Genomic DNA, 23,325 nt, shown 5'->3' on the forward strand with positions numbered 1-23,325 from the left:
TCCATTCATGAAACACACTCGTATATTAGCTACACCCAATACTCAAGTACGATCAAATTTCCTCCTAGTTGGTGCTTTTGTAAGAGAAGATGGAGACTCAAATTCAAAAGTAAAAATTGCATAAAGTAAAAGAAAGACCCTAGTTGGTGCTTTTAGGAGGTGTATCCTTCCCACCAACGAAAACGACTTAGAGTTCCCAACACTTTCCATGCTGGATATATCATAGGCGGTTCCCGAACAGAAAATAAAGTTTATTCCTTTTTCAATCATACTTTCACTTTCCATTGCTAGCCGTATCCACGGTTGCCCTCCATACCAACACTTTCCAAGAGATTTATTATTTCACAACATAAAGTAAATTCATTTTTCATTTCGGGACTGGGCATCCCTAATACCTTTGCCTTACTCTCGTTCAATGACAAGTGAATAAACACTCATCGTTAGAATAACACATCTAGCATGGAAAATATTAGCCATCCCTCACCGTTCCGCGAGCGAAATGAACACACAAAAGAGAAGTTTATTTTGAAAATTAGAGATGGCACATACAAATTTGCTTAGAACGGCAAAAGAATACCGCACATAATTAGATATAGTGGACTCATGTGGCAAAACTGGTTTAAAGGTTTTTGGTTGCACAAGTAGAGATCATACTTAGTGCAAAATGAAGGCTAGCAAAAGATTGAGAAGCGACCAACCAAGAAACGAATAATCTCATAAGCAAGCATTAAGCATAATTAACACCGAATAGTGCACAACGAGTAGGATATAATTTTATTGCATAACTATTGACTTTCGTGCTTCCATAGGGAATCACAAACCTTAACACCAATATTCTTACTAAAGCATAATTACTCATCAACATAACTCACATATCACATCATCATATCTAAAAACTATTGTCGGATTACGGGTTCCGGCAAACCCTCGAGGTTCGAACACTGGGGTGCGCACGAAGATCTCTCTCTCCCTCTAGCTCGCTCTCGCAACGATCTCAAAGCCTAGCCCATCGAACCCAAGGAACAAGAGACACGAGGGTTTATACTGGTTCGGGCCACCGTTGTGGTGTAATACCCTACTCTAGTGTGGTGTGGTGGATTGCCTTGTGGGCTGCGGATGAACACATACAACGGATGAATAGCCTCCTGAGGAGAGGTGTTCTTGAGCTCGGTCAGCTGGTGAGGTGGCCTTGGTGGAGTGGTTCCAATCCAAGATGAGATGCCTCCCACGGTGGCGGCTAGTCCTATTTATAGTGACCCGGGTCCTATTCCCAAATGTTAGCCGGGAAGGGATCCCACAACGGCCAATTTCGAAGGGAGACAACCAGTACAAGCTATCCTGACAAAAGGTGGTCTTTTCCTGCCAAAGGCTCTGGTGTTGATGCTGCTGTGGGCTCCGTGGTGACGTCCGTCCTGCCGTCCTGCTGGTCTTGGTCTCATTGCATCGATACGTAAACCTTTGCCTGATGCCCCGAGACTCCTCGCCTGCGCTTGCCCCTTTAGCACCGAAGAGGCAACTAGCACTCTGCGCCCGCTGGCTCCCGCCTGGCCTTAGTCGTCATGGCTCACGTCACGTGAACCTCGTGAGGTGCCCCTTGCCTTGATATCTCCGCTCCTTGGGAGCTAGCCTAGCGAGGCCGCCCCAGAGGAGGTCTTGGTGTCGTCTGCCTCGCGAGGCTTGGCCCCTCGCGAGGATCTTGGGTGATTGCTGATGAAGATGGGCCGTACCAGGCCGTTGGTGGAGCCACGCCCTGGGCCGTAGGCAGGCAAGTCTGGGTACCCCCGTTCCCAGGACGCCGACAGTAGCCCCCAGGCCCAAGGCGCGCTCGGACTTGGCTTCGAGGCGGAGCCAAAGGGCAAGTGCGGAGCGCCGCGGGCCCCAACGGCCTACGGCCTTGATTGATGCGTGGCGACTGATGGGACGTGGGCGTCTCCGCTTCCCCACGCTGCCTCCGCAACTAACCGACTTGACGAGTCCCTGCTACACGCAGAAAAACCATCATTACCTGCGATCGTGGAGGCCGGCGGTTGGCCTCCTTCTGGCTATAAATGAGGAGAGGGGGAGAGCCCCGATTGCTCATCTCTTCCTCCATCCCGCCTGCTTCTTCTTCCTTCTTGGCCCACCGTCTTGCCGCAACACCCATGGCGCCGACAAAGAGGTTCTCGGCCGCAGAGAAGGGGAAGGCTCGCCAAGAGGGGCCCAGCTCGCCACCGCCTAAGAGGGGGCGCGGTCGCCCCCGCATGCACGTCGCAACCCCCGTTGTGGCCCCTCGTGGGCGCGGACGAACCTTCCCGGGGTCCGGCGCCATCCCGGGCAGCCGCAGCGGCGTCCCTTCGCGCGGAGGAGGCCGCCCGAGTCATGGCAGTCCTGCCCGCGAGGGGAGGCGTGCCATGGTTGCCCAGCCTCCTCGGGTGCGCTTCCACTCGGCGGAGGTGCTGCCGGAGTTCGTCGTGTGGTTGGAGAACCCGACCGGCACCTGGCGTCAGCTCCCGCGCTTCTTTGCTGGTGAGCTGCCAGCCACGGGTCCTAGCGGTCTCTGGTTGCAGGCCGACGGCTGCTGCAGCCAGGCTTCATGGGTCGCGATGGAGGTCTCCGTCGCGGGCAACGTAGCCCTGGCCCGCGGCTGGCAGACGTTTGCCCGCACGCGCGGTCTGAGCAGGTGGTGCACCCTCCACTTCAAGTAGGACGGTGACGTGACCCTCTTCGTGAGGGTGTTTGGGGAAGACGGTCGCTGCACCGGGTGCTGCCCTGAAGACGACGATGGTGACGGCATGCTCGGCCTTGGTGATGGCCGTGACGGGGATGAGGGTGGACTCGCTCTCGGCAACGACCGTGGTTCGTCTGGCTATGGCAGCTCCTCCTCCAGTGAAAGCCCGACGTCGTGGCGGCTACGACCAGCCGCCACGACGTCGGGCCCACTTCGAGGGCATTGGCGGGTCGTCCCATCGCCGCGCCCCAGTGAAGTGTGAGGAGGGCTCCGGCTGAGTCCGAGGGGCTGACTCCCGTGAGCAGCCGCGTCGTAGGAGCCGCTTTTGCCTGTCCCTTCCTTTTTCTTTCCTCTTGTATCGCAAAAACAAGCACGGGGCCCCGCGAGGGCGTGTAATGAACCATAGTGCTTATGCTACTTTGTGCTGTGTTTATTGCTTCCGGGTTGTGCTGTGGAACCGGTGCCTTAAGCAGACGTAGATGGGTGACTTAGCTAGGTACATCTGGGGTAGCTTCCACCTCATGAGGGCGCGCACCTCCTGGCATCTGGTGAGGCTTTCCTGCTGCCGACTTGGGTGACATTGCGAAGCTATAAAAATTTGTTAGGAAAACCGTATCCCTCCTTGCGCGAGTCCTCAAGCATGGGTTGATTATGGCCTAGTGCACCACATCGCGGTACCTGTGGGGCACGAACCTAAAAAGGGGGGGTGCGCCGATCACAAGCTCAAACGAGGGCGCCCCGCGGAGACACGGGTGTGCGCACGCGCGCGCACACGTCTCGTAGCCCCCGTGCGGGGCGCGCGAGGGAGAGCATCGGGCAACTGTCGCCCTCCCCGGCGCTAAACAAAAACCAAGGAAAAACAGAGAGAAGAGGGGGTTCAACCAAGTCATCGAGAAACGCCAAAACTTCAAATTCCATTAAAAAGGGGGGCAAACCAACTACAGAAAGCAAATGAACAGCCGCGTCCGGCACCTAGTCTAGTCTTCTCACCATCACGGAGCTAACTGTTGCCACTAGGACGTGGGAGGGAACCCCCGAGGCCCGAGGGCGGCACTCCGGAGACTCCAGGGCGTAAACAGCCCCACTCATTATTACGTGAGAGTGTGATGAGCAGAGACCTTCACATGCACTGGGCCTTGCTTCATGGGTAGAACTTCCGGAGGTGCTGGATGTTCCACGCGTTCTGGATGGGGATCCCGTCCTGCGTCTCCAGGCGCGCGGCGGCCAGGCCTGGAGACACGGGCAATCCTGAACGGGCCCTCCCACATGGGTGAGAGCTTATGCAGCCCTTCCTGGAGAGCACCCGCCTCAGGACGAGATCACCCCACGTCGAGCATCCTGGAGCGGACGCTGCGACAGTGGTACCATCGCAGCGCCTGCTGGTACCTTGCCGCTTGGGGCGAGGCTTCGCGGCGGCGTTCCTCCCCCAGCACAAGGTCCATCCTCCGCATGGCGTCCTGATGCGCCTCATCGAATGCCAGGACCCACGTGGAGCGATGCCTGACCTCATGAGGGAGAACCGCTTCTGCTCCGTAGACGAGGAAGAACGGGGTCTCACCTGTTGGCTTGGTGGCGGTGGTGTGGATGGACCATAGCATGGACTGGAGCTCATCGTGCCAGCCCCTGCCGCAGGCCTCGAGCTTCTTCTTGAAGGTCCTGGTCTTAAGGCCCCTCAGGACCTTCGCGTTTGCGCGTTCATCTTGGCCATTGCTTCTGGGGTGTGCCACCGAAGCGTAGCAAATCTGCGTTCCAAGGTTAGCAAAACATGTCTTAAAGAGATTGCTAGTGAACTGTGAGCCGTTGTCGGTGATGATGTGGTTAGGGACCCCGAACCAGCTCACGAGACCCTTGATGAACTTGACCGCGGACCCAGCTGGGATGGTGCGGACGGCTTGCACCTCCGCCCATTTGGTGAACTTGTCGATGGCGACATAGAGGTAGCAGTAGCCCCCGGGCGCTCAAGGGAAGGGACCCAGGATATCTAGCCCCCAGACTGCGAATGGCCAGGAGAGTGGGATAGTCTGGAGGCCTTGTGCCGGCTGGTGGATTTGCTCAACCTGGTCATAGTTGATGCTGGCCTTGCTAATATTTTGGAAGTTGTCCCCACACTTGAGGAAGAGATCCGCAAGGCCCAGCCAGCTGACACCGTTCTGCAGAAACGTGCTAAGAATATGGTAGCAGGACAGACTTCAGATTTCTCAAAGGGTCAATTTGGTACCCTCCGCTTCCGAGGAAGGATTTGTGTACAGATCCTGTCTGGAGCACACGGATCTTCGTATTCCATTCACCCTGGAGGTACGAAAATGTATGAAGACCTCCGACAAATATTTTGGTGGGATGGAATGAAGAAAGACATTGCCTATTTTGTGGCATGTTGAGACATATGCAACAAGGTAAAGGCAGAGCATCAGAAGCCAGCCGGACTTCTCCAACCACTGCCAGTCTCACAATGGAAATGGGATGATGTCTGCATGGATTTCATCACAGGACTGCCCAAGACTCAGCAAGGCAATTATGCAATCTGGGTCATAGTGGACACCTTAACCAAAGTTGCTCACTTTATCCCGATCAGAACCACATATCGAGCGGATCAGCTTGCACAGCTGTATGTATCCAGAATAGTTAGTCTACATGGAGTCCCCCGAACCATCACTTCTGACCGAGGTTCACTTTTTACCTCCGCTTTTTGGTCGCGTCTCCATCAAGCCTTGGGGACATCACTGAAATACAGTACCGCTTATCATCCTCAGACTGATGGACAGACCGAGCAGGTAAACCAAATACTCGAAGATATGCTGCGAGCCTGTGCTTTGGCACAAGGGCCTAAATGGGAAGACTGCCTGTCATATGCCGAGTTCTCGTACAACAATAGCTTCCAGACTAGTCTAAAGATGTCACCATATGAGGCTTTGTATGGCCGTAAGTGCCGCACTCCTTGTAACACCCCGGTAGTTAAGCTACAGTAACCACACACTAATGGTGCCTTGTCCTCGCAATTAAATTTCTAAACCTCACTTTAATCCGAACCGAATTCAAATTCAAATTGAAAAGAAAGTCAAATTTTTATTTCTTCAAACGGTAAAACAAAAATGTGCGCTGAGTTGCAAAAATTCACTAACAATTTTCCTGAAAGAAACCAACATTTTATGAATAATTAAAATGCCCTTAAACTAATTAAAATTGAACCAACAACTTTTAATTGATCCTTTTCAAATATAAATAAACATTTGCACGTTTCAAAATAACTTGGAACTTCTCGTGCTAGCTCATAGCATTACATAGTATTTATGTGTCAAGTACCTTGTTGAACCAAAATTCCTTTGCCTTTAATAGAAATAGCAAAACAGTAGCTAAAAGTAAAACAGAAATAAATAAAGATGAAACGTAGAATAAAAAGGAAAGGGAAACCCCCCTGCTTCCCCTGGGCCTTAGACCGACAAGGCGCAGGCCCAGCCCACCAGTGACTTTGTCTTCCTCTCCTGTTCATCCATGGCGCTGGCAATGCCTGCACGCCGTCCACGCCACCGATCGTCGCCGTGTCAAGCATCCACTGCCTCCCCGCGACGGATAAGTACCCCCACAACACCCAGGACGAACCCTAGCGACCCCCAATTCTCCCATCTCCCTCGCCCGCTCTCTCCTCCGCACGAGTCCGAAGCACTGCCGCCATGGTCTCCGTTGATCCTGCGGCCACCGAGCCCTCCTCGCCTCGCTGATATGTCCAGGGGATCCGTCGTCGTCTGCTTCGTCTTCCTCGCCCACGAGCTCAAGCCCGGAGCCTCCACATCGACTGGATCGATGCCATCATCTTCCTCGGCCGTCGCCGTTGTTCTTCACCGATCCGTCACCTCTGCAGCTCCTAAGCCCCCAACGGGCCTCCGTATGCCTTCGTGGTGAGTTCCTCGTCACTTCCCCTCTTGCCGCGCATCGATTCCGTGCCTCCTGTTGCTGCTGCCATGGTCGCCGGAGATCAGTGCCGCCACCATGTTAACCGTCACTGCTATTGTGCTCCTTTGGCCCAACCAAGTGCGCCACCCCGCTAGTGGTCTTGCGTAGAAGCTGCTCGTGCCCTTGGTGCGTCACCTGCGTGCCCGTGGCTTCGATCTACATCGAGCCCAAGCCCCTGCGTGCATTGCTGACGCCTCCGCGTGTGCCCGCTTGTGCGCGGCCTCGCCTCTCCGCCCGCGCCGGCCGGCCGGGGCCGCTGCTTGCCGGGGCCATGCCCTGCTCGGCCGCCCGCGCCTGCTAGCTTGGCCGCCAGCAGCTGCTGCCGATACTGCCCGTTGCTGCTTGTTGCCTCTGCCGCTGAGCTGATGCTCTGCCACCGCTGTGTTCTGTAGTTGCTCTGCTCCTTTGCTAGCTGTGGTGATAGTGATACTGCCCCTAGCTGTTGCTTGCTACTCTTGCCCACTACTGCAAGTTGTTGGCCGTGGCCACCATGCACTCTCGTGCGTGCGTGCCCAAGCACACCAGTGGCCGGTTTGGGCCCTGTTTAAGACTAGATGCTAATTAGTGGTTAGGTTAGTACAGATGACATGTGGGTTCCCTGAGATTAAAATAAATAACCAAAGTCAATTTAGTTACTTTCAATGACAGCTGGGTCCCGCGGTACTGTTTATATGTTGACCAATCAACCCTTGAATGGGTCAACCCATCCCCATTGGCCCCACTGTCATACGCTGTAGCTAGAATGGCAGTAGGTGACAAGAGTATTTCCTGTTTTAATTTCGATTTAATAATAAAACCAGAAATTTCATAAAATGGTTTAAAGCTTTGAAAATTAATATAAAAATATCCATAACTCGGATGAAAATACTTTGTACATGAAAGTTGCTCAGAACGACGAGGCGAATTCGAATATGCAGTCCGTTCGTCCGCCACACATCCCTAGCATAGTGAACACGCAACTTTCCGCCTCCAGTTCATCTGTCCGAAAACACGATACACCGGGGATACTTTCCCGGTTGTTTTCCCCCTTCGTCGGTATCACCTCGTACCGTGTTAGGGCACACCTAGCACCGCGTATTGCTCTGTTATGCTTTGTGATGCTTTGATTGCTCTGTTATTTATTGTGTTCCCCCTCCGCTACTTCTTTCCGGTAGACCCCGAGACCGTTGCCGATACCCCCGAGATCGACTACATCGACGACCACCCCTCCTTCTTGCCAGAGCAACCAGGCAAGCCCCCCCCTTGATCACCAGATATCGCCTATTCTTCTCTATACTGCTTGCATTAGAGTAGTGTAGCATGTTAGTGCTTTCCGATATCCTATCCTGATGCATAGCCTATCCTTGCTACTGCTGTTGTTACCTTTACCTGCAATCCTACATGCTTAGTATAGGATGCTAGTGTTCCATCAGTGGCCCTACACTCTTGTCCGTCTGCCATGCTATACTACTGGGCCGTGATCACTTTGGGAGGTGATCACGGGTATATACTATATACATTATATACATGACACATGTGGTAACTAAAGTCGGGTCGGCTCGAGGAGTACCCGCAAGTGATTCTGATGAGGGGGCTGAAAGGACAGGTGGCTCCACCCCGGTAGAGGTGGGCCTGGATTCCTGACGGCCCCCGACTGTTACTTTGTGGCGGAGCAATAGGGCAGGTTGAGACCACCTAGGAGAGAGGTGGGCCTGGCCCTGGTCGGCGTTCGCAGATACTTAACACACTTAACGAGTTCTGGGTATTTGATCTGAGTCTGGCCATTTGGTCTATACGCACTAACCATCTACGCGGGAGTAGTTATGGGTGTCCCGGCGTCGTGGTATCAGCCGAAGCCTTCGTGACGTCAGCGACTGAGTGGCGCGCGCCGGATTGGACTGGAACGCCACTAGGCTAGGTCTGCTTCCGGCCGCGTACGCAACGTGCAGGTGTGCATAGGGCGATGGGCCCAGACCCCTGCGCGCATAGGAGTTAGACCGGCGTGCTGACCTCTCTATTGTGCTTAGGTGGGGCTGCGACGTGTTGATCTTACGAGGCCGGGCATGACCCAGGAAAGTGTGTCCGGCCAAATGGGATCGAGCGGGTTGGGTTATGTGGTGCACCCCTGCAGGGAAGTTTATCTATTCGAATAGCCGTGTCCCTCGGAAAAAGGACGACCCGGAGTTGTACCTTGACCTTATGACAACTAGAACTGGATACTTAATAAAACACACCCTTCCAAGTGCCAGATATAACCCGGTGGTCGCTCTCTAACAGGGTGACGAGGAGGGGATCGCCGGGTAGGATTATGCTATGCGATGCTACTTGGAGGACTTCAATCTATTCTCTTCTACATGCTGCAAGATGGAGATGGCCAGAAGCGTAGTCTTCGACAGGACTAGCTATCCCCCTCTTATTCTGACATTCTGCAGTTCAGTCCACCGATATGCCCCTTTGCACATATACCCATGCATATGTAGTGTAGCTCCTTGCTTGCGAGTACTTTGGATGAGTACTCACGGTTGCTTTTCTCCCTCTTTTCCCCTTTCTATACCGGATTGTCGCAACCAGATGCTGGAGTCCAGGAGCTAGAGATCCCGAGGATGATTCTACATGGAGTTCGGCTTCGAGGAGTAGTTAGGAGGTCCCAGGCAGGAGGCCTTGCCTTTTCGATCGTTGCTACTTTTGTGCTAGCCTTCTTAAGGCAAACTTGTTTAACTTATGTCTGTACTCAGATATTGTTGCTTCCGCTGACTCGTCTGTGATCGAGCACTTGTATTCGAGCCCTCGAGGCCTCTGGCTTGTATTATGATGCTTGTATGACTTATTTATGGTGTAGAGTTGTGTTGTGATATCTTCCCGTGAGTCCCTGATCTTGATCGTACACATTTGCGTGCATGATTAGTGTACGGTCAAATCGGGGGCGTCACAAGTTGGTATCAGAGCCGACTGCCTGTAGGAATCCCCCTTTCCAACTCCTTGGCCGAAGTCGAGTCTAGTCATTGAAAAACTTTTACTAACATGGCTGTGTGGCTTACGGGCCCACGTCGCCATTGGGTGGTATTAGGATCTTTTATTCCTCGTCTATACTCTGGGACTCTGAGCTCTCTTCTATTCGGGTAAATTGATTTTGCTAAAAACAAAACTAACTTTAGGTTCTCGAAAATACTATCTCCCGGAGAGCCCCTTCAGTCCGGATGATCGCGGACTACATCAGAAGATTTCGAAGATACTCTCCGATATTCTCTCAAGACCTTGTGCCCGTTGCCTTTGCAATTCCCTACCACCAAAATATCCCTATGGATAAATACTTACACCTGTCATTCTTACTTTTATTCACAGTCGATCTTGTTAATACAAAATACCCCGAGAATACTTTGTGCCTACTGCCTTGCAGTTCTTTGCCACCTGAATACCCCTACGAATAGTTACTCGCACTTATCGAGTATCCGCTCATCCCCAAATGATTCATGTATTACACAAAGTCTTCGAAATACCATTCGATCTTTTGAAAATCCTCAACAACCTATTGCTCTTGAAATTCTTGTTTGCTTGCATTATGGTTAATCCCATAAGTCTCGTAATCTTATTGGCATCTCTTGTCATCATCATTTTGAGACCGTTGATTCAATTTGTTGCGAATGCTCGCAATCCTCAATCAGATCCTAGTATTCATCCTTCCGGCTCAGACATCATTTTAAACGTGAGCTGGATCTCGACCAATCAAATTTGCCATCGATTGTACCCCTAAGTCTACTCAACTTATCCATCCCTAATCAGAGCGTTTGCTTCTGATCCCTTGAATTTGAAATTATAATTCCTTTGCATTGAGCTTTGAGTTAGTCAGTTGTTTCTATAATCTGATCTCCTGGCATTCTTTCTTCCTCTGGTTGAGTACTAATGCTCACATCAGATCCCTTGTGGACCACCAGACCCTTTTGTCGGATCTTATCCGACAATGTCCTTCATATTAAATAAGCTTGTGAGCTTTTTCCTCGGATACCTGATGCCTTTGGTAAATTGTATCATCTGATTTTGAACAATGCTCTTCTTTCGAGCTGGTAATATTTACTCCGAAGTTCGTGGTATATGTTTCCACGATACCCTGACGGGTTGAACCTATGCCTTCCTTAATATGTGTGAACTCAGAAGTTTTCACGAGTCATACTCATCTGGTATTTCACCAGGTAAAACTTTCAACACTAATGCCTTTACCAAAGCGAGGAGTGAATGGAAGGTTATACATTGAAGAAGTGGGAGTCGACCTTGAACCTTGCGTTCATGCCCATGGACAAGATGTATAACTTATCATGGAAGCTGCTTGTAAAAATAATGACCCCCCTTGTTATAAGTTCATCTTGTATCCGTGGTTCGATCATTTATGATCATGGTTTCTGACCATGTTCTCCTTTAAATACCATTTCTCGTGCAAGTTTAAGCACTTGTATTCTGCAGAGTAATACCCCAGTCCAACCTCTACTTTGATTTGTCGTCGAGTATTACCCCCCTGGTATCTCAAGATTATCACGGAACTGCATAACTTCTTATGAGTTCTGCATCAAGTGCTACATTCTCACTGATTCCAATTTTTCACGGGCTTCGAGTTTTAAAATACTCAAAACCACCGATAACTGAATCGAGTCCGCACTGCGATTAAACAACTCTTAGTAATCTTCTTTACTTATGAGTTTGTACCCAATCACTTCATTCCTAGCCTGATTGGCTACATCATTATCGTGCCGATTTTAACTGTGCTACCTGGTCTTTATTCCCGGAGCACCACTTTCGACGATGAGCTAAGCTTACGTCGATTTTCCTCGTCATATCATTTCGCCTTGAACAGCAAGCTTGATTTCGAGTTTGTGTCGTACCCCTGGTTCCAATAACTTTTCGCTTCATCATTCCTTTGACTTGATGTCATCGCCGATCGATTACCTCTTCATAAATTCTCGCTACAAATGTGTCATGAACATCATCAACATTCTGAGCTCTTCCAGGATATCAATTGAATTCATGATGAGAAATACCATCCTTGCCCTCGATGAATTGTATTATCATCGACCACTTTATTGCCTTCCCACCAACACAAACTTGTTCATGTTTGGTGTTATACCTTGACTTCCTTGCTATCCAGCAATTGTTCTTCTTTACCTTGGAATATTACCATCTGTATGTCGAGGATGTTGTGAGAATTGTTCCACCTCTTGAGAATTCTTGACATAGTAGTACGTCTCGCCATCTCCGTTCATTCCTTGGTCCCCGTGTTGTTTCTAACCGGAAAACCGACAATTGATCTATGGCATGCGAATTCGAAACTTCTAGCAAGCCTATTGCTTTGAAGTTATTGTTGACATTTCATTCTTAGACCATTGGTTATCGAATCACCATTCTAACATTTATCATGCTACCTATGCCCATATTTCGGGCACACATTTCAACCAATATTTGATTGTGTATGTTTTCCTCGAGCATACACCATTATATCATTTGATCTGACGAATGTTATCTCCTTGTTCACATAATTGTGGAAATCCATCTTTTGGAAATCTCGATGAACTGTCCTTAGCCCATCAGCCACCTCATCATCCTCTCCTTGGTTTAATGATGAACCTTTGTTTCAGAGCCTTGCTTCTGGACGCCATTTCCCGAGAATCTTGCAATGTCAATTCGTCAATTGGTGTTGCACCTTTTCTTTTCAAGCATCCTGAGTCTGAGGTATCCTGACACCAATCAGATCTGAGTCTTGGTCAGATATGATGGTTGGATCATATTCCCAAGAGTTATAACATTTTGTTGTTATATGGCCCATTAAGGTGATGTCATGCCTAGCACACCTGGCCGGAGGACCTATTATTATAGTTTCCTCTTTAGCAAGGTTAACCATTCTTCCATGAGGAAATTGTAAGACTTATTCTATAAGTTGTTCCTAATAAGTCCTTTGTGTATCTATTGTCTGACCTTTGCCTGAAGATCATGTCAATGCTATCTCGAAGCATGTATGTGGTACTCCGATTTTCAATAAGAACATCTGAAGCACCATGCTGAATTTTCTTTATCAAATGATCCAAACACCGTTGTATGGGTATTGTCATCAAATTCCTCTCCCCTTACCTAAATGGTTTCTACTTTCTATCCTGTCGTGGATATCTTGTTCTGCTTGTCCTTGGGAAGGGTATACCCCTGGTATATGTGTCAAACACATTTTCCTTTCCATTGTTCTGTTTGATCTGATGATCACATTTTCCTTTCCATGGATTTGTTTAACCTTCCTTGTGATCCATATGATCTAAGTAGTAATATTCTTCTGCTTATGTAAACACCTTGGTGTACAACCGTGTCAGTAAGACCCTGTTGCATTTGTCGATAGCATTCCCGTAACCTCCGATGGAGGAGAACTTTGCCTATTGGTCCGCCTCGTTCAACAAGCAGGAAAATGGTTCTCTTCGTCCCTCGCCCTTGGTATCGATGTTGTTGCCGACATAACTGACAGGCTACCCTCTGACATGCCTTGCTATCGTGACCGTGCAAGATGTCAGCCCCCTTTCTACTTTAAACCACCTGGTGGGCCCATAACCCAAAGTTTTAAAGGATCGAAACCTAACTCTCCTGTACACCCTGTTGCCAAAGTTATTCCTAGAGCTTGACTTCGTATGTAGTTCACGGGCCACTTGCCTAGTGATCTATTCTGGTATCAGACGCAATACTTATTCCCATTGCTTTGAATCCCTTTCACACTTTGTTTCAGGCGACGAACAATTGCCTATGCGCTTGGAACTTCTATTTTGCACCTTCTTACTTTGCTCTCGATAATGTCTTAAGTTTCAAATCGAGAGTTACTTTCCGTCACCTTCCCTGATGTTATCTACCAGATAAGCATCACTGTAGCGACCCGTTCTTCTGGAATACCCCCTTATCCTTTCATAAGTACGGTGGAGCTCCCGAAGAAAGGATGCCTACTTCATCATGATGACCCGAAGCAGAGAAATGAAGACATCAACGTAATGGATCAACCTCTTTGAGAAGAGCAACTAATACCGATAACACTCGTTAGAATTTCGTAACCAGAACTTTCCCCTTACTCCCCCTCTTAAATCTCGGGACGAGATTTCTTGTAATGGAGGAGATTTGTAACACCCCGGTAGTTAAGCTACAGTAACCACACACTAATGGTGCCTTGTCATCGCAATTAAATTTCTAAACCTCACTTTAATCCGAACCGAATTCAAATTCAAATTGAAAAGAAAGTCAAATTTTTATTTCTTCAAACGGTAAAACAAAAATGTGCGCTGAGTTGCAAAAATTCACTAACAATTTTCCTGAAAGAAACCAACATTTTATGAATAATTAAAATGCCCTTAAACTAATTAAAATTGAACCAACAACTTTTAATTGATCCTTTTCAAATATAAATAAATATTTGCACGTTTCAAAATAACTTGGAACTTGTTGTGCTAGCTCATAGCATTACATAGTATTTATGTGTCAAGTACCTTGTTGAACCAAAATTCCTTTGCCTTTAATAGAAATAGCAAAACAGTACCTAAAAGTAAAACAGAAATAAATAAAGATGAAACGTAGAATAAAAAGGAAAGGGAAACCCCCCTGCTTCCCCTGGGCCTTAGACCGACAAGGCGCAGGCCCAGCCCACCAGTGACTTTGTCTTCCTCTCCTGTTCATCCATGGCGCTGGCAGTGCCTGCACGCCGTCCACGCCACCGATCGTCGCCGTGTCAAGCATCCACTACCTCCCCGCGACGGATAAGTACCCCCACAACACCCAGGACGAACCCTAGCGACCCCCAATTCTCCCATCTCCCTCGCCCGCTCTCTCCTCCGCACGAGTCCGAAGCACTGCCGCCATGGTCTCCGTTGATCCTGCGGCCACCGAGCCCTCCTCGCCTCGCTGATATGTCCAGGGGATCCGTCGTCGTCTGCTTCGTCTTCCTCGCCCACGAGCTCAAGCCCGGAGCCTCCACATTGACTGGATCGACGCCATCATCTTCCTCGGCCGTCGCCGTTGTTCTTCACCGATCCGTCACCTCTGCAGCTCCTAAGCCCCCAACGGGCCTCCGTATGCCTTCGTGGTGAGTTCCTCGTCACTTCCCCTCTTGCCGCGCATCGATTCCGTGCCTCCTGTTGCTGCTGCCATGGTCGCCGGAGTTCAGTGCCGCCACCGTGTTAACCGTCACTGCTATTGTGCTCCTTTGGCCCAACCAAGTGCGCCACCCCGCTCGTGGTCTTGCGTAGAAGCTGCTCGTGCCCTTGGTGCGTCACCTGCGTGCCCGTGGCTTCGATCTACATCGAGCCCAAGCCCCTGCGTGCATTGTTGACGCCTCCGCGTGTGCCCGCTTGTGCGCGGCCTCGCCTCTCCGCCCGCGCCGGCCGGCCGGGGCCGCTGCTTGCCGGGGCCATGCCCTGCTCGGCCGCCCGCGCCTGCTAGCTTGGCCGCCAGCAGCTGCTGCCGATACTGCCCGTTGCTGCTTGTTGCCTCTGCCGCTGAGCTGATGCTCTGCCACCGCTGTGTTCTGTAGTTGCTCTGCTCCTTTGCTAGCTGTGGTGATAGTGATACTGCCCCTAGCTGTTGCTTGCTACTCTTGCCCACTACTACAAGTTGTTGGCCGTGGCCACCATGCACTCTCGTGCGTGCGTGCCCAAGCACACCAGTGGCCGGTTTGGGCCCTGTTTAAGACTAGATCCTAATTAGTGGTTAGGTTAGTACAGATGACATGTGGGTTCCCTGAGATTAAAATAAATAACCAAAGTCAATTTAGTTACTTTCAATGACAGCTGGGTCCCGCGGTACTGTTTATATGTTGACCAATCAACCCTTGAATGGGTCAACCCATCCCCATTGGCCCCACTGTCATACGCTATAGCTAGAATGGCAGTAGGTGACAAGAGTATTTCCTGTTTTAATTTCGATTTAATAATAAAACCAGAAATTTCATAAAATGGTTTAAAGCTTTGAAAATTAATATAAAAATATCCGTAACTCGGATGAAAATACTTTGTACATGAAAGTTGCTCAGAACGACGAGACGAATCCGAATACGCAGTCCGTTCGTCCGCCACACATCCCTAGCATAGTGAACACGCAACTTTCCGCCTCCAGTTCATCTGTCCGAAAACACGATACACCGGGGATACTTTCCCGGTTGTTTTCCCCCTTCGTCGGTATCACCTCGTACCGTGTTAGGGCACACCTAGCACCGCGTATTGCTCTGTTATGCTTTGTGATGCTTTGATTGCTCTGTTATTTATTGTGTTCCCCCTCCGCTACTTCTTTCCGGTAGACCCCGAGACCGTTGCCGATACCCCCGAGATCGACTACATCGACGACCACCCCTCCTTCTTGCCAGAGCAACCAGGCAAGCCCCCCCCCTTGATCACCAGATATCGCCTATTCTTCTCTATACTGCTTGCATTAGAGTAGTGTAGCATGTTACTGCTTTCCGATATCCTATCCTGATGCATAGCCTATCCTTGCTACTACTGTTGTTACCTTTACCTGCAATCCTACATGCTTAGTATAGGATGCTAGTGTTCCATCAGTGGCCCTACACTCTTGTCCGTCTGCCATGCTATACTACTGGGCCGTGATCACTTTGGGAGGTGATCACGGGTATATACTATATACATTATATACATGACACCTGTGGTAACTAACGTCGGGTCGGCTCGAGGAGTACCCGCAAGTGATTCTGATGAGGGGGCTGAAAGGACAGGTGGCTCCACCCCGGTAGAGGTGGGCCTGGGTTCCTGACGGCCCCCGACTGTTACTTTGTGGCGGAGCGACAGGGCAGGTTGAGACCACCTAGGAGAGAGGTGGGCCTGGCCCTGGTCGGCGTTCGCAGATACTTAACACGCTTAACGAGTTCTGGGTATTTGATCTTTGTCTGGCCATTTGGTCTGTACGCATTAACCATCTACGCGGGAGTAGTTATGGGTGTCCCGGCGTCGTGGTATCAGCCGAAGCCTTCGTGACGTCAGCGACTGAGTGGCGCGCGCCGGATTGGACTGGAACGCCACTAGGCTAGGTCTGCTTCCGGCCGCGTACGCAACGTGCAGGTGTGCATAGGGCGATGGGCCCAGACCCCTGCGCGCATAGGAGTTAGACCGGCGTGTTGACCTCTCTATTGTGCTTAGGTGGGGCTGCGACGTGTTGATCTTACGAGGCCGGGCATGACCCAGGAAAGTGTGTCCGGCCAAATGGGATCGAGCGGGTTGGGTTATGTGGTGCACCCCTGCAGGGAAGTTTATCTATTCGAATAGCCGTGTCCCTCGGAAAAAGGACGACCCGGAGTTGTACCTTGACCTTATGACAACTAGAACTGGATACTTAATAAAACACACCCTTCCAAGTGCCAGATATAACCCGGTGGTCGCTCTCTAACAGGGTGACGAGGAGGGGATCGCCGGGTAGGATTATGCTATGCGATGCTACTTGGAGGACTTCAATCTACTCTCTTCTACATGCTGCAAGATGGAGATGGCCAGAAGCGTAGTCTTCGACAGGACTAGCTATCCCCCTCTTATTCTGACATTCTGCAGTTCAGTCCACCGATATGCCCCTTTACACATATACCCATGCATATGTAGTGTAGCTCCTTGCTTGCGAGTACTTTGGATGAGTACTCACGGTTGCTTTTCTCCCTCTTTTCCCCTTTCTATACCGGATTGTCGCAACCAGATGTTGGAGTCCAGGAGCTAGAGATCCCGAGGATGATTCTACATGGAGTTCGGCTTCGAGGAGTAGTTAGGAGGTCCCAGGCAGGAGGCCTTGCCTTTTCGATCGTTGCTACTTTTGTGCTAGCCTTCTTAAGGCAAACTTGTTTAACTTATGTCTGTACTCAGATATTGTTGCTTCCGCTGACTCGTCTGTGATCGAGCACTTGTATTCGAGCCCTCGAGGCCCCTGGCTTGTATTATGATGCTTGTATGACTTATTTATGTTGTAGAGTTGTGTTGTGATATCTTCCCGTGAGTCCCTGATCTTGATCGTACACATTTGCGTGCATGATTAGTGTATGGTCAATTCGGGGGCGTCACACTCCTTTAAATTGGTCCCAAACTGGACATAGCCGCATTTTCGGGACATACCTCATGATGGAAGCTGAGAAACAAGTTAGGGAAATCAGAGACAGATTGCAATTGGCCAAGTCTCGACAGAAGAGTTATTATGATGCAAAGTACCGACAGATCAGTTTTGAACCCGGAGAACACGTATACCTCCGAGTCACTCCTATGAAAGGAATCAAGAGATTCCAGACTCGTGGAAAGTTGGCACCCAGATTTATTGGTCCATTTCCAGTTATGTCACGAGTGGGTACTGTTGCATATCAGTTGGAGCTACCCCTTGAATTGTCAGACGTGCACAACGTGTTTCATGTTTCACAGTTGAGGCGATGCATATCACCACCTGAGAAAAAGACTGATATGACTGAAATAGAGCTGGCAAAGGACTTAACATATGAGGAGAGACCAGTTAAATTTTTGGATCAGATGGAAAGGGTCACTCATAGTAAAGTAAGGAAGTTCTACAAGGTTCAGTGGGAGCATCACACAGAGTCAGAATCAACTTGGGAACGGGAAGAATTTCTAAAGGCACATTATCCAGAATCGTTTTCCCAAGCAACCGAATCTCGAGGATGAGATTCATTCTAAGTGGGGGAGGTTTGTGACAGCCTGGTTTTTTCCCTCTTTTATTTGTCTGATTTTTCATTTGGATTGATTTCGAAATTTGGAGTTTTTGAATCTTTTCATATGGACTTAAACACTTGGGTACCCCTTGGCTTTCACCCAAGTGCCTCATTTCCCTCTCCAACCATCATTCCCTCTCTGGTTCACCTCAAATTAATATTTGGAATATTTTTCTTTAATGAAAAATATTCATTTCCCTCCCTAAAACCCTAGCTAGCTCAATGTGCTCCAAAGCAACCCCAATTTTTCTTGCCCACAAAAATCTGAGAAAATTCACAAATGTTCTTGGAACCCTAGGGCACATCCATGACCAGAAATATTGCATAACTTTTTGGAATATTTTTGCTACAGAAAATATTTTCGGTTCTGGACAGAAATGGTGGTTTCTACAGCAACTACCATTTTACTTGCTCCAATGTGGCTAATTTTTCTTGTGCATCATCACCTTAGTAGATGATTGCTAGCCTCCAAAGCCCAGCTCCCAACTCCCAGCTGTTTGACCTCAGTAACCTCTCAAAGTTACTGATCAGAAACTTACTAAGCTTGTGAAATCTTTTCTACTGCGTCTGGATCCAAACCAAAGCGTGGTAATCTTCAAAACTACCACGAACAACAAGCCAGACGTGAGTTTTGGATGTAGGTCGGCCTGAGGGCAAAGTTCACGCGGTGACCACGCGTGTACATGATGCCAGCCTGCGTGTCGACGCGCTTTGAGTGCCGCCGAGTGCTCTGTTTCGCGCGTGCTCGCTTCCCCGACTGCCAAAGCATGCCAAACCTCGCCACCATCTTCGTCCAAACCCCCTTAACTCTCCCCTGGCAGTCGCCGATGCCGGAGCTCGCCGCAGCGAGCACGGGCGCGGTCCAGCCAACGCAACAGTGCGCTCTGTACTTGCTCGTTGCCTTCCTCTCGATCATGTGCTCGTCCCCGTTTGCCCACAGTCCCCGCGTGAGCTGCGTCGCCTTCTCCCCCTCTCACTGACGCTGCTCGTCGCCGGGCGCCGTGTCCAGGTGTCACCGGCGGAGCCCGATCCCCCCTCGCTGCTCGCCTACAAATGGAGCCACCCCCAGCCTCCTCGAGCACCATACTCCACTCCCACACACTCCACAACCTCGTAGAGAACCATAGCCCGGCCGGGCAGGCCGCGGGCCGCCATCCCCGAGCTCGAGCTCGCCGGCGATCCCGTCGTCTCCGTAGCTCCGGCCCCTCCCAGGCCTGGGCAACCCTTCCAGGGCCTCCGCCACTCTGCGGTGGTGCCGTTCCGACCGGTTGGAGCCCCTGGAGTCGTCTCTGCTCGCCGTCGTCTTCGTCTCCGGCGAGCTCTGCTTCCTGTCTGCGCTAGAGAGGACCATTCTGACGCCGTTCGACCACCCCTAGCTACTCTACGGGTACGGGCATGTGCGCCTCCGTCCCCTCTCTCGATCCCTCCCTCTTGTTTTGGCTAAGGAGCCCTCGTCGCCAGCGTGCGCTCCGCCGAAGCCGCGACGTCCCCTGTTTCTTTCTCCCTCTCCCCCTCACCTAACTAGCGGGGCCCGCTAGTCAGCCACTCAGTACACGCACGAAGCGGTACGAGTGGTGGTGCCCCGAGGCTTTACGCCTTCGACGTCACCCCCCCCCCCCCAGTCTGTTTTTTATTTAAATTCAAATTTCATTTATATCCAGAGAGATTCAAACAGCTATAACTCTTCAACCATAAGTCCAAATGAATTGATTCTTTTTGCATTGTGTTCTTTGCAAAGAAATCTAGCAGCTCACCAAAAATGGGAATTTTCCCTGCTGTCTAGATTTTCTGGTGATTTTCAGAAGGGTTCTTGATGTTTTCTTTTTGTGTTTTTAAAATTTTTCAGAGAGTGAAGCTTGTCTTGAGGATCACCAGAAGGCTTGTGAACCTCATCTGCACTAAGGCAAGCCACAACAACATTTTCATGATGCCACTTCAATATTTGTGATTTTTCTACTTGAATGAATGATTTAATCCATGCATTTAAATCACTATTATGTTATTTGTATTCTGTTAGTTGCTTGTTTACGTTAATATGCTTGATTTACAGAAAGTTTAAAGCTAACTAAGTTGTTAAAGAAACTAGGATTAACTTTTTGTTATGATAGAAATAATATGGTTATGAATATAAGTAATTATGGAGTTATTTTTCTTGCATGAGAAAAATGATAAAATTTGTTAGAAAAGATCTTGTTTAATGTGAGGTTAATTTTAACCAGAATATTGTCAAGAGTTGTTGATGGTTATGCTTAGTGTGTATATAGTTGACTCCGTCATTTCAGTTGATATGTGATGCATATGTTCGTGTTGCATTTCATGGCATACTATGACACCGGTTATTTGCACTTTAAGTTGAACCTGATAATAACTCAACTTGAATATATTGTTGACCGGGTCATGGTGCCACTGAATCGAGTTTTTCCCAGTGCAACCACATTTTCCTTTATGGGAAGGCCTTTATTCGGTCCGTTGTCATGCCTCTGGTCGGTGCCTCAAACGAGGGAAGGTTATGGGCGTGCGGTACCCTGGCCCGGTAAGCAGACATAACCTTGTGTGCCCGTTGTTGAGATATTGGTACCGGTCCCCGTGAGGGACGTTTATGTTTTGGCCACGATGGTGGTCGTTGTGTCTTTGGTAGACATAGGGCCACCCAGGACTAGCCCAGTGGGGAGTGAGTCGGAGTGGCCGGGAGAGTGTCATGGCAATGGAGGGGTTTTGTCGGAATGCCGTTGGTCCACCCGAATGGGAGTACGAGGCCATGTGTTCCGTGGTGTGGGTACAGTGCGCTACCTCTGCAGAGTGTATAAATCTATCGATAGCCGAGTCCACGGTTACGAAACGCTCGAAAGTAGGTCACACCATGGGTCAACATTTAATAAATCTTGCACACTAAATTATGAAACTTGCACTATTAATGATGGCAGGAAGGTCATCTTGTTGTTTGAGACCAAGTGTTGGTCGTGGTTGTGATCGCCGGAAGGATCACCGTTTGAGACCAAATATTGGTCGTGGTTGTGATCGCCGGAAAGATCACGATATCTTCTTAGTTAAGATCTTGAGGTCGGTACGTTTGTGATCCAAGAGCGATCACCGGCGGTAAGCCAGTCTGAGGGATTATTCTCTCAAGAGCATGATCACATCATGTCGGCCATTTTGTTCCATTATTAATGATTGGTTAATTATCATGATATTGTTTGTCATTATGTTTATGCTTGTTGTGAGCTTGCAAGTACATTCAATGTACTGACCTGGCGTGTCATGCCAGATTTCAGGAAAGTCTCGTTGGAAAGGAGTGTCGTCCGGGTCTAGATCGTGTCCACATCGGTGTCCCTGTGCTATGGAGTTTCCGCTACGACGTTGTTCCGCTACCGCGTAGTTGTTATGATCGAGGCCCCTTTATGTTCACTAAATAATGTACATATTATTCAGCCGCACCGTGTGTGCCGCTTGGCGTCGATACCTGTTGTAATACAAACTATGATTCGCTAGCATCAATAAAGCGGTTGTTTTCTGTACCAAGATGTGTGTGTTGCCAGAAGACATGGTCTCTGGGCTAGCAATGCATGGTAAACCGGTTGCTCTGAGTCGGGGTGCCACATGAGGCCGGTGATCAACCCTTCATACTCCGCGATGTTGTTGGAGACCTTCTCGCCTTGCTAGAAATGGAGTTGCATGGCGTAGTATAGCTTGTCTTGGGTGGGTGAGATGAGCACGGCTCCAGCCCCCGCGCCCTAGCGTGCAAAGCCGTCGTCGAAGTACATGACCCAGCCATCTGGTGCTTCACTTCCCGGCAAGAGGGATCGGCTCTCGCCTGCTTCGGGCTCCGGGGTGTCGGTCCATTCTGCCAAGAAGTCGGCGAGTGCGGCTCCCTTTGATGACCCTGGTTGTGCTGAACTCCAACTGAAATGCTTGCAGCTCGATGTTCGACTCGGTGACTCTTCCCGCAGCGTTGGGGCTCATGAGTACCCTCTCCAGTGGGTAAGCTGAGACGACCTTAATCGGGTGACCTTGGAAGTAATGACGCAGCTTGCGCAAGGCCACTAGGAGTGCGAGCAAGAGCTTCTGCGGCATGGGATATCGTGCCCTTGCGTCCCGTAACACCGTGCTGACGAAGTACACCGGATGCTCGACGAGGGTGGGAGCGTCGACGGAGCCCACAGCTTCCGCGGGTTGTGGCGCCTCCTGAGGTGGGGGAACCTCAGGAGCTTAGTCGCCCATGGTGGCCTCCGCAGACCCAGGAACACTGTCTTGCGGGTCCCGATCACCCGCGGGCGACGTCATGGCTTTAGTGGCACCGTCTTAGCGCTGCGCTGTCCCGGCTGGAGGTGCGGCATGGCGCGGCATGCCCTTGGCCTGGTGTTCTTCCCGGACAGCCACTAATGCCGCGCTGGCTGAGTGAGGCATTGCAGCCAGGTAGAGCACCAGGGGCTCGAGGGGACGAGGAGCTACCATCATCGGAGGACTGGTCAAGTATCTTTTGAGGTCTTGAAACGCCAGGTCGGCCTCTGGGGTCCACTCGAATGTACCCTTCTTCTTCATCAGCTTGAAGAACGGCAGGGCGCGCTCCCCCAACTTGGAAATGAAGCGCCCTAGCGAGGTCACGCAGCCCGCGAGCTTCTGCATTTCTTTGAGGGTTTGCGGCGGGCTCATGTCTTCTATTGCCTTGACCTTCTCTGGGTTGGCCTCGATCCCCCGGTGCGACACGAGGAAGCCCAATAACTTGCCTGAGGGGACACCAAACATGCACTTCCCCGGGTTGAGCCGCAGATCCACCTGGCGCAGGCTGGCGAAAGTCTCCTCCAGGTCCTGGATGAGGGTTCTCGCTTCCTGAGATTTTACCACAATGTCATCGACGTAGGCTTCAGCATTTCTCCCTAGCTGTTGTCCCAAGGAGATGTGCATCAGCCGCTGGAAGGTCGCTCCAGCGTTTCGCAGCCCGAAAGGCATGCAGGTGTAGCAGTATACCCCACATGTGGTCAAGAAGGCCGTCTTC

The 23,325-nt window shown here is 50.2% G+C and overlaps 1 long non-coding RNA gene across 1 annotated transcript; it reads left to right on the plus strand.

The window, feature by feature from the left end:
• Window positions 1–14,042: 14,042 nt before the first annotated feature.
• Window positions 14,043–17,810, plus strand: LOC141025583 (uncharacterized). Its single transcript, XR_012187473.1, has 2 exons — window positions 14,043–14,717; window positions 17,324–17,810. It is a non-coding gene; the product is annotated as an uncharacterized lncRNA (long non-coding RNA).
• Window positions 17,811–23,325: the final 5,515 nt, after the last annotated feature.

This window comes from Aegilops tauschii, chromosome 6 (assembly GCF_002575655.3).
Source record: "Aegilops tauschii subsp. strangulata cultivar AL8/78 chromosome 6, Aet v6.0, whole genome shotgun sequence".
NCBI lineage: Eukaryota > Viridiplantae > Streptophyta > Magnoliopsida > Poales > Poaceae > Aegilops > Aegilops tauschii.